The sequence below is a fragment of the Capsicum annuum genome, chromosome 11 (genome assembly GCF_002878395.1).
Source record: "Capsicum annuum cultivar UCD-10X-F1 chromosome 11, UCD10Xv1.1, whole genome shotgun sequence".
Taxonomy (NCBI): domain Eukaryota; kingdom Viridiplantae; phylum Streptophyta; class Magnoliopsida; order Solanales; family Solanaceae; genus Capsicum; species Capsicum annuum.
This window is the reverse complement of record NC_061121.1, coordinates 110,502,093-110,517,524: the sequence shown is the minus strand read 5'-3', so window position 1 is coordinate 110,517,524 and position 15,432 is coordinate 110,502,093.

Here is a 15,432-nt window from a genome sequence, read left to right as displayed (position 1 = left end):
CCCCCCCAGACCCCACTAGGTGGGAATACACTGGGTTTGTTGTTATTGTTGTTGTTGTAGTTGAAATTTTAATATAGGTTGGGGAATCTTAGACCATTTTCTCTACCATTTTTTAAGAGATAATTTTAAATATATATAAAATAAATTAATTAATTTACAACAAATGTAGCCACATTTTTATTTACATAAAAATAGCCCAAGGAAGATAATACAATAGCTACACAAAAGGGGAAATGAGGAATTTATAAACATTGTTGTTGGACTTCTTCTACGCAGCTTCACTCAAATGAAAAAATCAAGGTAACAACTTTCTCTGTCTTAATTGTGGTGGGCATCATTATTTATGAAAAAAAATATATAGCCATGAAGGATAAAAGGGCAAATGTGTCCACATTCGCAAGGCATGGAAACACATTAACATTTTTTTTTTTTTTATTTTTTGGTTTTAAGGGCATTTGGTTTTTTTTTTTTTTTTGGGGGGGGGGGGGGGGTTAAAGGGCATTAGCATTTAGTTAGTATAGCTTACTCATCCAATTTGTCTATATTCTTCTTCCCACCATGTCACAAACAAATAATTAGTCACTTGCCACGTGTCATGAAAAAAATATTAGTATAATAATAAGTGATGATTTCAATTTATAAAAAGGGACATTGTATATATAAAGTATTGACATTATATAAATGGCTATACAATGAATCGATATTGTATAATTAGTGTATAAACGTTTATCAATATTGTATAAATAGTATGTAAATATATATTAGTATATATTGTATAAACATGTGTTCATTGTATAAAAGTTATGTAATATATCGATATTGTATAAGTGATGTATAGACGTGTGTTGATATTGTATATATGGTATATAAATATGCATCGACATATATCGATATGATATAAATATTATGTAATGTATATGTATTGATATCGCTATCGATATTTATTTGATTATCATGCTTTCGAACCTAATACATAAAAGTATAAATAAAAATAATAACATAACATAAATGTTCCTTTTTTTTCCATAAAAGAAATGAAACAATTAGAAGAGCAAAAAAAGAAAAATTTAAGAAAGTGCAATAATTTTATTTTCACCTTGAACTATACGCGAAAAGGTTGAGACACACCCGAACTTTAGGAGGGCTCTATTACCCCTGGACTAATTAAAATTGTATTTTTGACAACCTTAGTGCCTACATGGCACACACGTGTGCCTACGTGAACCCTTCAGTGTATTGTGCTACGTAGACACTAAGGTTGTCAAAAATACAGTTTTAATTAGTTCAGGGATAATAGAATCCTCCTAAAATTCAAGTATATTTTAACTTTTTCGTGTATATAGTTTAAGATAGAAATAAACCACTTTCTCTTTTAAAAAAAAAAAAAAAATTGCAACTAGAAAAGTATTAAGAAAAACAAGAAGACAACTTTAAAAAAAAAATAAAAAATAATAGTGAAGATTTTTTTTTAAAAAAAAAAAGAGAACACCACAGCATTGAAATTGAAGGTAATTAGCCGACTGGCCAGTTTGTCGTAACTAATTTGGCCGATTGACCGGTCTTGGTACCGACATTGGCCAACGGCCGATGGCCGAAAGGACATTTTAGGTAAAAAAAAAAATTGATAACTGGGCTATTATTTTTGTATATAAAATTTTAATTGAAGGGTTATTTTGTATATAAAAAAAAAAAAATTCTTTTAAGTGAAAAAAGACACAAAGTCATCACTAAAATTATTTTAAATTTGCTAAAGATGTTATAACTTTGCGAGCGTCCTAATACACCCCTCAACAACTTTGTAATGGTATTATTACATTATTTTTGGATCAATTTTTAGAGAGTTGGTGTTAATTACTCACCAATTATTACTTGACACATGTTAAATTAATTTAAAATATTTTTTTCTTTTCTTTCTTTCTACTTTTTAACCACAACCCCCTCCCCCCGCCCTTCTTCTTTTTGTTCTTATTTTCAGCCAACGCCTTTTTCCCATATTCTTAGGGTGTGTTTGGTATGAAGGAAAATGTTTTCCATGAAAAATGTTTTCTTGAAAAACAAGTTGATTTCTTACTTGTTTTTCTATGTTTGGTTGGTGGATGAAAAATATTTTATAGTGTTTGATTGGTAAATGAAAAAATATTTTTCAAAACATACATTCTAGTGTTTAGTTAAAGCGTAAAAATAAATTTTAGAAAAATAATTTTTGATCTCAAAAAATACTTTTTTTAGGATGCGTTCGATATGAAGGAGGAAAAATATTTTCTAGAAAAATAAGTTATTTCTTACTTATATTCGTGTGATCGTTATGCAAAATGGATAAGTATATATTTTCTAAAATTATTTGTATATATTTAACAAAGATAATGAGAACGAATAAGATAAAAAGGGTGAGATAAGAAAATAGTTTTAAATTTATTTTAAAAAATAAAATAAAAAAATAATTTTTTTTGGAGAGGGGGTTGGGATTGTCAAAATAGGTAATAAGGGTGAGGTAAGAAAATAATTTTTATATTTTTAAAAATAAATTAATTTTTTTGGAGGGTTGGGGGGCTAGTAGGGTGTGGGGGTAGGGAAGAAGAGTGGGGTAAGAAAAAAATTTAAAATATTTTTTTTTAATGGAGAGTATTAGGGGGTGGGGGTCGGGTAGGGAAGTAAGGGTGGGGTAAGAAAAAAATTGAAATTTTAAAAAATTAATTTTTTTTTTTAGGGGGGGGGAGGGGGGCGGAGAGGGGGAGGAGGAGGTTGGTAGGGGGTCGGGTAAAGGAGGTAAGAAAAAAGTTTGACTTTTTTTAAAAGAAATATTTTTTTATGGAAGGGGGTAGGGTTTGAGGTTTGGGTTTTGGGTAGGGAGTGAGGTAAGAAAAAAATTTAAAATAATTTTTTAATAGGGATGGTGGGGTTGGGGGATTGAGGATCAAATATTTTTTCAAAGCAATTAAATTGCAGGATTGAGAATATCATCAATTATTTTATCTTTATTTTATGTAACTTCAACAAAATTAAAATTAAACTCATTGAAATAATCAATGAATTAAATAAAAATCTTAATGAACTAAATTGAAGCTCGGATGAAAAATTTAAATAATACCTCCCATTCATCTTAAAATCTAATGAATTTTACAAAATTATCTTAAATGCAAGAAAATTTTTTAGATAAAATTTGAAGCTCGGATGAAATTTTTTAAAAATATCTCCTAACCATTTTAAAATCTAATTAATTTTACCAAATTATTTAAAATGTAAGAAAAAACTTTGGATAAAATTTCAAAATTGAAGACAATCAAAATGATAATAGTAAAAGATTGGGGAGTGGTGTAAGATATGATGGCATCGAAAGTGGGTGTGGAGATTTCAGGCAGAGATGAAGAAAAGACGGTGACATATGAATGACTGATGAAGAAGGAGGAAAAGAAAAAAAATAAAACAAAAATAACATTAGAAAAATAGAAAATTACATTCCATAAAAAAATTTAAAAAATGAAATTATAATTATATTTTTAATTTCTCACGCGCTTTAAGAGAGTGTATGCACTTTCTATATTAAATACCCCAAAAATTGATGTAATAATATCAATTAATAATTGTTAGGGGGAGTAATAGAACACCCACAAAGTTAAAATATCTTTTGGTGAAATTTGGAAGAACTTCTACGATGACTATTTTTTTTCTCTTTTTAAATTTTAAAATTAATATTGAAGCTTTTAAATCTAATATATCGACTTTAATAAAATTTGAGCAAAACCCAACAACAATACTCAATTTTCAGATTCAAATTTTTAGCTCCCATGTAGGAGGGGAGGGGGGAGGGTGTGTGTTTCAATTTACATGAACTCATGCTCTTATACCTAGATCATGATATATAATAGTGTTATATTTTTTTAAAAAAAAATATTTAAATATAAATATGTGAACCCAAACTCAAAATATAATGATTAGGTGCACCTCTATAAGTGAAATTAAAAATATTCTTATTTCTATTTTATTTTTTAAAAATTGAGTAACCTCTCTTTAATTAAGTGGTTACTGTTAGCATTTCTTGCATTTTGATTGATTTTTTTTTTTTCATTATTTGTTTTAGTCTATCAAAATTATCAAGTATGTCCCATTGAAATTCATATTTTCATTTTATTACCATTAAATTTTATATAATTAAATCGCAGTTACATATTAAAAACCAGTAGTAATAGATGATACAACATACAATTGGGTTCAATGGATTGATTACTATTTTAAAAGAAAAGAATGAATGTTAGACCTACAATTTCAAATGTTTAGTAGGTTCAATGATAAAAGTCTCATTGTCAAATTAATCAAATTTATATACTAGATCCATTTTTTCCTAATACTACACTCATCCTTTTTAAATTTTGTATTTGTCCCTGAAAAGGGATGAGGTTCTATGGAGAATGGGGTGATCAAAATGAAACTTTCACTAGCATAACAATCTATTTTGTGTGTAAAACACATGTGAGTCACGTTGTAAAATGGTGTATTTTATACGTCCTTTAAAAAGATCAAGTATGTAATGAGTTGCGTATCACTGAAATTTGATCTTAAGGTTGGATAAAACTTAAGGGCGGATTTGTAATAGTGAGTATAGATCCTCGAAATTGAATAACTTTTATCTAGACTCTATATTTATATTAAAATTTATAATGTGAACTTTGTTTTCTTTAATTCACACTTGGTAAAAGTCAACTCAAGATTTAAGGAAGATTGTTTGTTGCTATTGCCAAAGTAATCTGCTGTCAAAGGATTTTGTAGCTGAATATTTCTCCATTTACATGAAAATATTGAAATTTACATCTTTCAGTAACATCACAGACGACATTAACAAACTCATTCCCATCTCTATAAATAGGAACCTTTTTCTCATTCATAACACATCATTTTTTAAGAGTTTTCTTTGATTCTTTTGTCTTTCTTCTTCCTGTCTATTAAAGTATTTAGTTAGAGAGTGGGTATTGGAAAACACTTGTCTGAGCACTTCTTTTGGAGTAATCTTGTGAGGTTGTTATCTCGGGATATTTGGGTTAATTAAAGTAATTACTCTAATTTTTTGTACTATCTCTATTGTACTCTTGTTGATATAGTGAAATTGCTCCACTTCACTTATGGACGTAGGTCACACTGATCGAATCACGTTAAATTTATATTTTCTTTAGTTTTTTTTAATTATTGTTATTATCAACTTGTTATTATCTTTGTTATTGTCATTATAACATTGTTTGGTTAAATTTCGCAATAATCAAATTCTCGATTCTAACAAATTGGTATCAGAGTCGGATTTAATCAGAATATTTTAAGTAGCCAAAATGACTGTAACAAAGACTTACATTGAGAAATTTGATCGAAATGCGAACTTTAAAATGTGACAATTAAAGATGAAAGCTATCATAGTCAAGATGGCCTAGATATGACACTTGAAGGAAAAGAGAAAAATCAAAAAGCATGACAGACTTGGAGTTGTCATCATAGACAAAAAGGCCAAATCAGATTTCATTTTAAATCCCTCAAATGAGATTTTACGTGAAGTATCTATAGAAATCATAGCAAAAAGTATGTGGAAAAAGCTAAAAACTTTGTATATGAAGAGGACAACAAAAAATAGATTTTGCCTAAAGCAAAAGTTTTACACATTTTATATGGTTGACGGTACTTCTATACTCTCACATCTTGATGCATTTGATTCTATTCTTATGAATTTAAGTAATATAGACGTTGAAGTTAATGATGAGGATCCAGTCGTCTTATTATTTATTTTACTACCCCAATCATTTAAGCATGTTATAGATACTATAATTTATAAAAGGATAATATCTCTTCTAGAGAAATCAATTCTATCTTTAAAATAAAGGAATAGATAGGCAGAGACATTATTGAGAAAAGTAGCGCATTCTATGAGGCAGGATTATTTGTAAGAGGTAGATCTAATATAAAAGAATTAAATAATAAGATGTCTAAATTGAGATCAAAGTCTAGATACAAAAATATAGTGTGCAAATTCTGTCATAAAAAAGGTCACATTATTTCAAAATGTTATAAGTTGAAAAATAAAGAAAAGCATAAGGAAAAGAAAAATGAGTATTAAAATGTTAACCTTGCTGATGCAAGTATAGTTGCTGATGTGTCTGAAGAAATAATAGTTTTAGCTACTAATAATAGTTTTAAATCAAATGATGAGTGAATTTTGAATTTAGGTGGTTCTTATTATATATGTCCCAACAGAGATTTGTTTACTACATTCAAATCTGTTAGAGGTGGAGTTGTCTTAATGAGCAACAATCTTTATGTAAAGTTTTTAATAAAGGTACAATCCGAATTAGAATTCATGAGGGTGTAGTGAGAACTATCACCAATGTTAGATATGTTCCATACTTAGAAAAAAAACTAATTTCATTGGACACTTTAGAATCTCTTGGGTGAAAATACACAAGTAAAGATAGAGTTCTAAAAGTCTCTCTAGGTTCTCTTGTGATCATGAAAGCACACTGATCAGGTACGTTGTACACTTTTTTAGGATCTACTGTTACAGGTGCTACTATAGTTTACACAGACCAGGTACACTGTACGCTTTCCACTTCAAGAAAGTTGTATACTTTCTTGGGATCCACTATTATAGGTGCCCCAATCATATGCGACTGAAACATATTAGTGAGAAAGGTTTTTCCATCCTCAAAAAAGGAGGAATCCTATGTGACTAAAGTATCAAAAAAGAAAGCTTTGCAAATACTTTGTATTTGGAAAGCAGAAAAAAATCAGCTTCAAATCCTCAACAATTCATCAAACAAAAGGTACTTTGGACTATATTCATTCAGATCTTTGAGGTTCTTTTCGTACCTTATCAAAAGGTGGTGTCAGGTATATGTTAACTTCATTGATTATTATTTAAGGAAGGTTTGAATTTATTTTCTAAAAAATAAAAATGATGTTTTTTTAACCTTCAAATAATAGAAAATTTTGATTGAGAAATAAATAGTAAAACAGGTCAAGCGACTTAGAATAGATAATGGCCTAGAATTTTAATGACGAGTTTAATGAATTTTACAAAATAAAGAAATTGTTCGATATCGCACTCTGAGGATGATGCCTAAATAAAATGGTGCTGTATAAATGATGAACAAGACTCTTTTAGAAAGAGCTCGTTGCATGATTTCAAATGCTAGATTGACAAATACTTTTTCGGCAAAGGTTATCTCTATAACTTGTTATATTATCAACTGTGCTCCTTCTACGTCTTTGAACTTCAACACTTCGAAGAAAATATGATCAGGTACACCTGTTAATTATTTTGACTTAAAAAATTTTGATTGCCTTACGTACATACATGTAAATGATGAAAAATTAGAGCCAAGAGCTAAAAAGTGTATTTTTCTTAGATATGCATCTGGGTGAAATGATATAGACTTTGGTGTTCTGATCTTAATAAAAATTTATAATTAATAGAGATATAGTCTTTCTAGTTATTATAACAAGAACAAAGAACATGATATGTATGAACAAATAGAGGTTGAGCTTGGCATACCTTCTGAGCTAAGCTCGTCAACTGTGAAATAAAATACAATTGAAACTTCAAAAGTTGAGCCAAAAACTGTGACTCATAAAATTGAATCAAATGAGTATTCCACAATAATACAGATTAAGAAGATAAATTCACAAACCATAAAGGTATGAAGATTACGTTGAATTTACTTTTCAGTTGCACAAAAAACTGAAGAAATTGGAGAACCATTAAATTATTCAAAAGCAATTTTTGATGTCGATTCAGCCAATTGGCTGATTGCAATGAATGAAGAACTTAAATCTCTCCATAAGAATGGTACTTGGTCTTTTATGGAGCCGCTGTCAGAAAACATAATCATTGGTTGTAAATGGATCTTCAAAAAAAAAAATAGAATTCTAAGAGTTGAAAATGCAAAATATAAGGCACGATTAGTTGCAAAGGGATATTATCAGGTACAATGAGTTGATTTTAATGATATTTTCTCACTTATTGTCAAATATAACTCTATTCGTGTCTTGTTAGCCTTAGTTGCCATGTATGATTTGAAATTAAAATAGCTTGGTGTTAAGACATCTTTCTCACATGCATCAACCTAACGGATTTGAAAAGAAAGAAAGATCATGTTTTCTTATTGAAGAAATCTTTGTATGTATTAAAACAGTCTCCAAGACAATGATTCCTTTATGTTGGATCATGATTATTTAAGGAGCATGTATGACAATCGTGTTTACTTTCGAAAGTTAAGTGACGATTTATTTATTTACTTACTATTATGTGTTGATGACATGCTTATATTTAACAATAAATTACAATTAGAAAAGTCAACTGAAAAATAAATTTGAAATGAAATACTTGGGAGCAGCTAAAAAATTCTTTGGCATGGAGATCAGAAGAGATCGAGAAGCCAATAGGTTATTCTTGACCTAGAAAAAGTACTTAGAGAAGGTTTAGGAGAGGTTTGACATGAAAGATGTTAAATTAGTAAGTACTCCTCTTGCTACTTACTTTAAGTTATCAGTTGCTCAATTAGTGCATTCAGAGGAAGAAGAAAAGTATATGGTGCAAGTATCATATTCCAGTGCAGTTGACAGTATTATGTATGCAATGGTGTGTGCACATTTAGACATTTCACAAGCAGTAAGTGTAGTAAGTCGATGTATGGCTTATCTTGAAAAAGCACATTAGCAGGCAGTGAAATGAATTCTTAAATACTTGCGAGGTACTTCAAATGCATGTTTGAAGTTTGGAAGAAATACTAACACTTGATTGATTTTGTAGACTTAGATTATGCAGGTGATCTTAACAAAAAAGATCATTGACTTCCTACATATTTTGCATTGATGGTTGTGTTATTAGTTGGAAATTTACATTACAACATACAATAACTTTATCTACTATCGAAGCAAAATATATGACAAGTGATTAAAGAAGCCTTATAGTTGAAGGGTGTATTTGCTGAACTCAGTCCACACTAAGGTGGTGTTATTATTTTTTGTGATAGTCAAAGTATCATTCACTTGACTATAAATTAAATGTATCATGAGATGATGAAGCATATTAACATCAAGTATCATTTTATTCAGAAAACTATTAGTGAAGGAAAGGTCTATGTTAAGAATATTAACACTAGAGAGAATTATGCTGACATGCTCACAAAGTCTCTTTCCGTCAACAAACTTGATTGTCATTTGTGAAGAATAATTTAGTCCATACAAGTTTTTGCAGAGAGGAAACAAATTTACTATATTAATCAAACTCAAGCCAAGGTGGAAGTACCTCGGCTATAATGTGAAGGCCCTTAAAAAAGTGATTTGAACTTTTTGTCCTTTATTAAAATACTATGCAACAGACAAAATTATTTTTTTATTCTTTTAAAATTTATTATTTAATTATATTTTAAAGTAAAGTGTCCTAAAATATATGATAACTTTTATAAATATGTTTGATTATATTTTAAAATAAGGAATTCTAAATAATACGGTAAGAATTATTAAGAAAACTAATAGTTATGAAGAGGAGGAAAACAATCGAAAAAGAAGCACACTTTTTGCGGCTAAAACAGATATATACTATTAATAATTAACTTCCTTTTAAAGAAAAAGTAAAAATTGAGAAAATTTCAAAAGGAAAAAAATAATAAAATAGGTAAAAGATTTATTTATTATTATAATAATAAATAAAAACTAACAAAGTATGTATTAAATTTGGCATTCACATGTCTTTTTAATTTAGTAAAAAAAATTGAGTAATTTAATTATTTTCCTAATAATTAGGGGTTCTGACCAACTAAAATAATATATGAACTTTTTCTTATTTGAGTTATGAAATTTAGAACTTTCAAGCTGACTAATATTGTATATTAATTTCTTCTTCTTTAGAACTCTCTTATATATATAGAGAGAAAAATACCAATACCACAAAATCCTTGAAATATGCTCCTTGAAGCATACTTTTAATCTCGGGCACTTTTTTTTCCTTCATGAATTCTACATTCTTCAAGATTCAAGATATTTGTGTTTCCTTCATAATCAATTTAACGTGAAAATTTAAATATTTATTTTCCTTCGTCATCGATATTGATTATTCTTCTACTTTATTGTTTTTCTTCGCTATCGTTATTCGTTCTTCTTCTACTTTATTATAATTTTTTTCTTATTGTTAATTTTTTATAAGTAGTTGTGTTATATTATTATACTCATATATAATGTAGCTTTATTATTTAGAGCCCGTTTGGATATGATTAAAAAATAACTTTTTAGTTTAAATGCTTAAAAACTTAAAATAAGTACTTATAAATTAAACAGATAAAATACCATCATCACAAAATCTTCGAAGTATACTTCTAATCTCGGGCACTTTTTTCTCCTTCAGTGAATTCTGCATTTTTTTCTTCAAGATTAAAGATATTTGTGTTCCCTTCATAATTAATTTAACATGAAAATTTAAATATTTGTTTTTCCTTCTCTATCGATATTGGTTCTTCTTCTACTTTATTGATTTTCTTCGCTATCATTATTCATTCTTCTTTTACTTTATTATAATTCTTTTTGTTATTGCTAATTTGTTATAAGTAGTTGTGTTATATTATTATGCTCATATATCATGAAGCTTTATTATTTAGAGCCCGTTTGGATATGATTAAAAAATAACTTTTATAAAAGTTTAAAGTAAGTGATTATAAATTAAGCAGATATATATTTGAATAAAAGTGCTGAAACTGAAAAAAAGTTGTTGGTGTATTTGGTAAACAAGTGATGTTAAACACTTTTGTTTTGTCAAAATGACTTAAATGTACTTAAAGTTGTTAACATCATAAATATGGTAAATTATTTATAATTTTTAATTCTAATAATTCAAAAATAATTTCTATTTAAATGCATTTTCAACATAATGTGATTATGTGAGGTCAATTTATACATATAAGTTATTTTTTTATTTTCAAATATTAAAAAATAAAAATTGTAGGACATTTTTTTATATAAATATAGTATTATATTGTAATATTGCAATCCGAAAGTTAAATATCATGGCAATTGGATCCACTCAACATTCACCAGTTTTTTCTTTTTTAAAAGATTCTATATGAATGGATGGAGAAGAACTTACCACAAGTTCGATTTGACAATAAATTTTTTAAGCAAACCTCGATGTAATGATAGATTCGCTGAAAAAAAAAAGGAAAAAGATGAAGAGGAAATTGGAGGGAAGAGACGAAGAGAAGCGGTAAAGAGAAAAATAAAGAAAAATCATATATTTAAGAGCTACAAGTTCAGGGTATTGTTAGAATTAGAGGAAAATATAAGGGATAAAAAGGTAAATATTTTGGTCAAATCCAAAAGAATTTTAATCTAAAAAACAAAAAGTTGGGGGTACCTAACTTATCACTTTTTATTTTTTAAATCGGTTTTTGATTTTTTTAAACAGTTTTTAATACCAAACACCTAAAAAAGCTAAAAAAGAGATTAAAAGTTGGTTTAACCAAATTTTAATTCTATCCAAACAGGCTCTTAGAATATGTTTTCGCGCATCAATACCAATATAATTTTAACTTTTAATTTGATATCAATAAATTTGCTCCTTAATTATTAGTGTGATGATGAATTATCATTATGTTATTTTGAGATTTTTGTAGGAGCCTCAAATTTCAAAATCTCCTCTATATGTCTATATAAACATATCCATATTAATATAGCTAATTATAATTGTGACTACTTAAATATATTAAGTAGAAACCAACAATTGTTGTTCTATGTAACATATTTAGGCTTGAACTATAAAGTGTCTTTGAACTATCAAGAAACAAAGCTTCTTTTATAGGATAATGATCGGAACTACAACAACAACAATAGAAACCCAGTATATTTCCACAAAGTGGAGTCTGGGGATGGTAGAGTGTACGCAGTCCATACCATTACCCCGAAAGAGGTAGAGAGGCTGTTTCCGACAGATCCCTGTCTCAAGATACAAGGCAGTATACAAAAGCATAGAACCTGATAAAATAACATAGGTACGACATCCACAAACATTGTACATTGCCAAACAATGGTCACCAGTGTCCACCTAATTACTGACTACGACTCATCCACACTCTTAGCCCTCTATCCTAATATTTTTCCTCCATATCTTTCTATCCAGAGTCATGTCCTCAGTCAACTGTAATTGCTCTATGTCACGTTTAATCACTTCTCTCCAGTATTTCTTTAGTCTACCCTTACCCCGCTTGAAACCTTCTAAGGCCAACCTCTCACACCTACGAACCGGGGCATCCGTACCCCTCCTCATCACATGACCAAACCATCTCAACCTCACTTCCCGCATTTTATCCTCCACAGATACCACTCCCACCTTCTCTCGAATAATTTCATTTCTAACCCTGTCAGCCCTTGTGAAACTATACATCCAATGCGACATCCTTATTTCTGCCACTTTCAACTTCTGGATATTAGAATTCTTAACCGGCCAACACTCCGCTCCATACAACATAGCAGACCGGATTACAATTCTATAGAATTTGCCTTTTAGCTTGGGGGCACCTTCTTATCACATAAAATTCCTAAAGCGAGCCTCAATTTCATCCAAACAGCTCCAATACAGTGAGAGACATCCTCATCTATCTCTCCATTCTCCTGAATCATAAACCCGAGATACTTAAAACTACCCCTCTTGCAAACCGCCTGAGAATCCAACTTCACTACCACCTCCTCATCCTCGCGCCTCGAGTTACTAAACTTGCATTCCAAGTATTCCATCTTGCTCCTGCTCAACCGAAAACCTTTAGACTCCAGGGATTGTCTCCAAACCTCCAGCTTATCACTAAACTCTTATCGCGACTCATCAATCAAAACTATATCATCTGCGAAAAGCATACACCAAGACACCTCTCCTTGTCTATTCCACGTCAACACATCCATCACCAAAGCGAATAAAAATGGACTAAGAGTTGATCCCTGGTGCAACCCTATCAAGACTGGGAAATGTTCAGAATCTCCTCCCATTGTCCCTACCTGAGTCTTCGCTCCCTCATACATGTCCTTAATCGCTCTGATATATGCCACCGGGACCCCTCTCGCCTCTAAGCATCTCCAAAGAACCTTCATAGAGACCTTGTCATACGCCTTTTCCAAGTCAATAAACACCATGTGAACATCCATCATCCTCTCTCTATATACTGCTCTACCAATCTCCGCACAAGGTGAATTGCCTCAGTCGTAGAGTGACCAGGCATAAAACCAAATTGATTCTCCAAAATAGGCACAATCTTCTTCAACCTTCGCTCCACCACCCTCTCCCAAATCTTTATCATATGACTCAACAACTTAATACCTCAGTAGTTGTTGCAACTCTGAATGTCACCCTTGTTCTTATATAAGGAAATCATTGTGCTCTATCTCCACACCCCAGGTATCTTTGCTGACTTAAAAATATTATTAAACAAGTTGGTCAGCCACCTCAAACCTGCCCCACCAGAGAACTTTCAAAAATCCACCGAAATCTTATCGGGCCCCATCGCCCTGCCCCTTCGCATTTTGTGAATAGCCTCACTGACCTCATCTACCTTAAAACACTGACAAAAGACAAAGTTACGACACTCCCCGAAAAGCTCCAACTCCCCTAGCACCACACCTCTGTCCCCCTCATCATTCAAGAGCCTATGGAAATATGACTGCCATCTTTTCTTAATTAGGGCGTCTTCCACCAAAACTCTGTCATCCTCCCCCTTAATGCACTTCACCTGGTCCAGATCACTACCCTTCCACTCCCTAACCTTGGCAAGCCTAAACAACCTCTTCTCCCCGCCTTTCTCCTCTAACCCCTTATACAAACTTTCAAAAGCTGCTGACTTAGCAGTCATAAATGCTAACTTAGCCTCCTTTTTAGCTAACTTATACTCCTCCCTGCTCACCCGTTTCTCTTCTCCATCCTTACTCTCAACCAACTTAGCGTAAGCCGCCTTCTTCGTCTCCACCTTCTTCTTAACATCTTCATTCCACTACCAATCCCCCCGATACCGGCCATACCAGCCCCTCAAAACAGCCAATACCTCCCTAGCAGACTCCCTCATGCAACCATCAGCCCTATCCTGCATACTATCCACATCCCCCTTATACTCCCACACCCCCTTCCCCTCTAACTTCGCCCCTATCTCTAAAGCACTAACCAGAGTCAGAATACCTCACCTAACTCTAAGTCGACCCCTCCTATCCCGCCTCAACTTTCCCTTCTTGATAATCAAGTCCATCACCAGGAGTCTATGCTGGGTCGCAAGATTCTCATTTGGAATTACCTTACAATCCTTACACAAAGCTCTATCCCCCTTCCTAAGCAGCAAAAAGTCAATTTGAGTCATGGCAATCCTCCTACGGAAAGTAACCAAATGATCGAAACTCTCTTCTAAAAAAGGATTAGGCGTGTTTTAAAGGTCAAATTATTTAAATACCTTTCTTATTTTCTTTAACTGAGAAACCTAAGTACCTTCTAAAAGAGTCATAAGTATCACTTCAAACAATATGAGAGAAAACATAACAAATTAATCTCTATTTTTTAATGTATATAAAAAAAATGTCATTAGTTTTCATTTGGTGGACATGAAACTGACATAGTCTTGAGTGATATAGTCAGTAAAGGGATAAACGTATCTAAATACACATATGCTTAAGGTGGATAAAAATACATAGAGGAATAACGATCCATGCTTTTAAATGTTTTAAGAAGTTGTTAGAAAATTATACATATAATTTTCTTAATAAAGAAATTCTTGACGATCATATTTGGAGAGGTCTATTTCTCAATTCTCCACATCATGATTAACCGAATCATGACTCACAGACTTATATTTCTATTTGAGACAATTACTAAAAAGTATCAGTCGAGGATAAATATTAGTATTTGACACCAATAATTAATTTTTCTTTCCACTTTAGCCACCACCATCAGTCCATTACCCTAATTAATGAATTGATAATTTATGACCCCTCACCCTATTAATATTACCATAATTAGTAATAGTATTAATTTAAAGCTGTTATATCATATCATAAATTTTAAATCCTAGATCATTTTGTGTCTATGTGAACATATTCATGTTTTTATAGTTAATTATAGTGTGACAATATTGTTATTTTTATTATTAATTTTTTTGTGTAATTACTCTTGATCTTTAGTTATTTAATTTATTATGAAATATTGTAGAGTCATCAAATCTCAAAGTACAATATTAATTGATGAAAAGACTTTACAAAGAAGGAAACATAAAATCTCACCTCGCACGGTTAACATAAATTCATCATATTACACATTCAAAAGATAATTAAATCAATGTATCGGTATAATAACATACATTCCCATTATTTAAACAAGTATTTTTATTATTTTATATTAACTAGTGCAATATACACGTGCAAAGCACGTACAATGGACTAGTATGTATG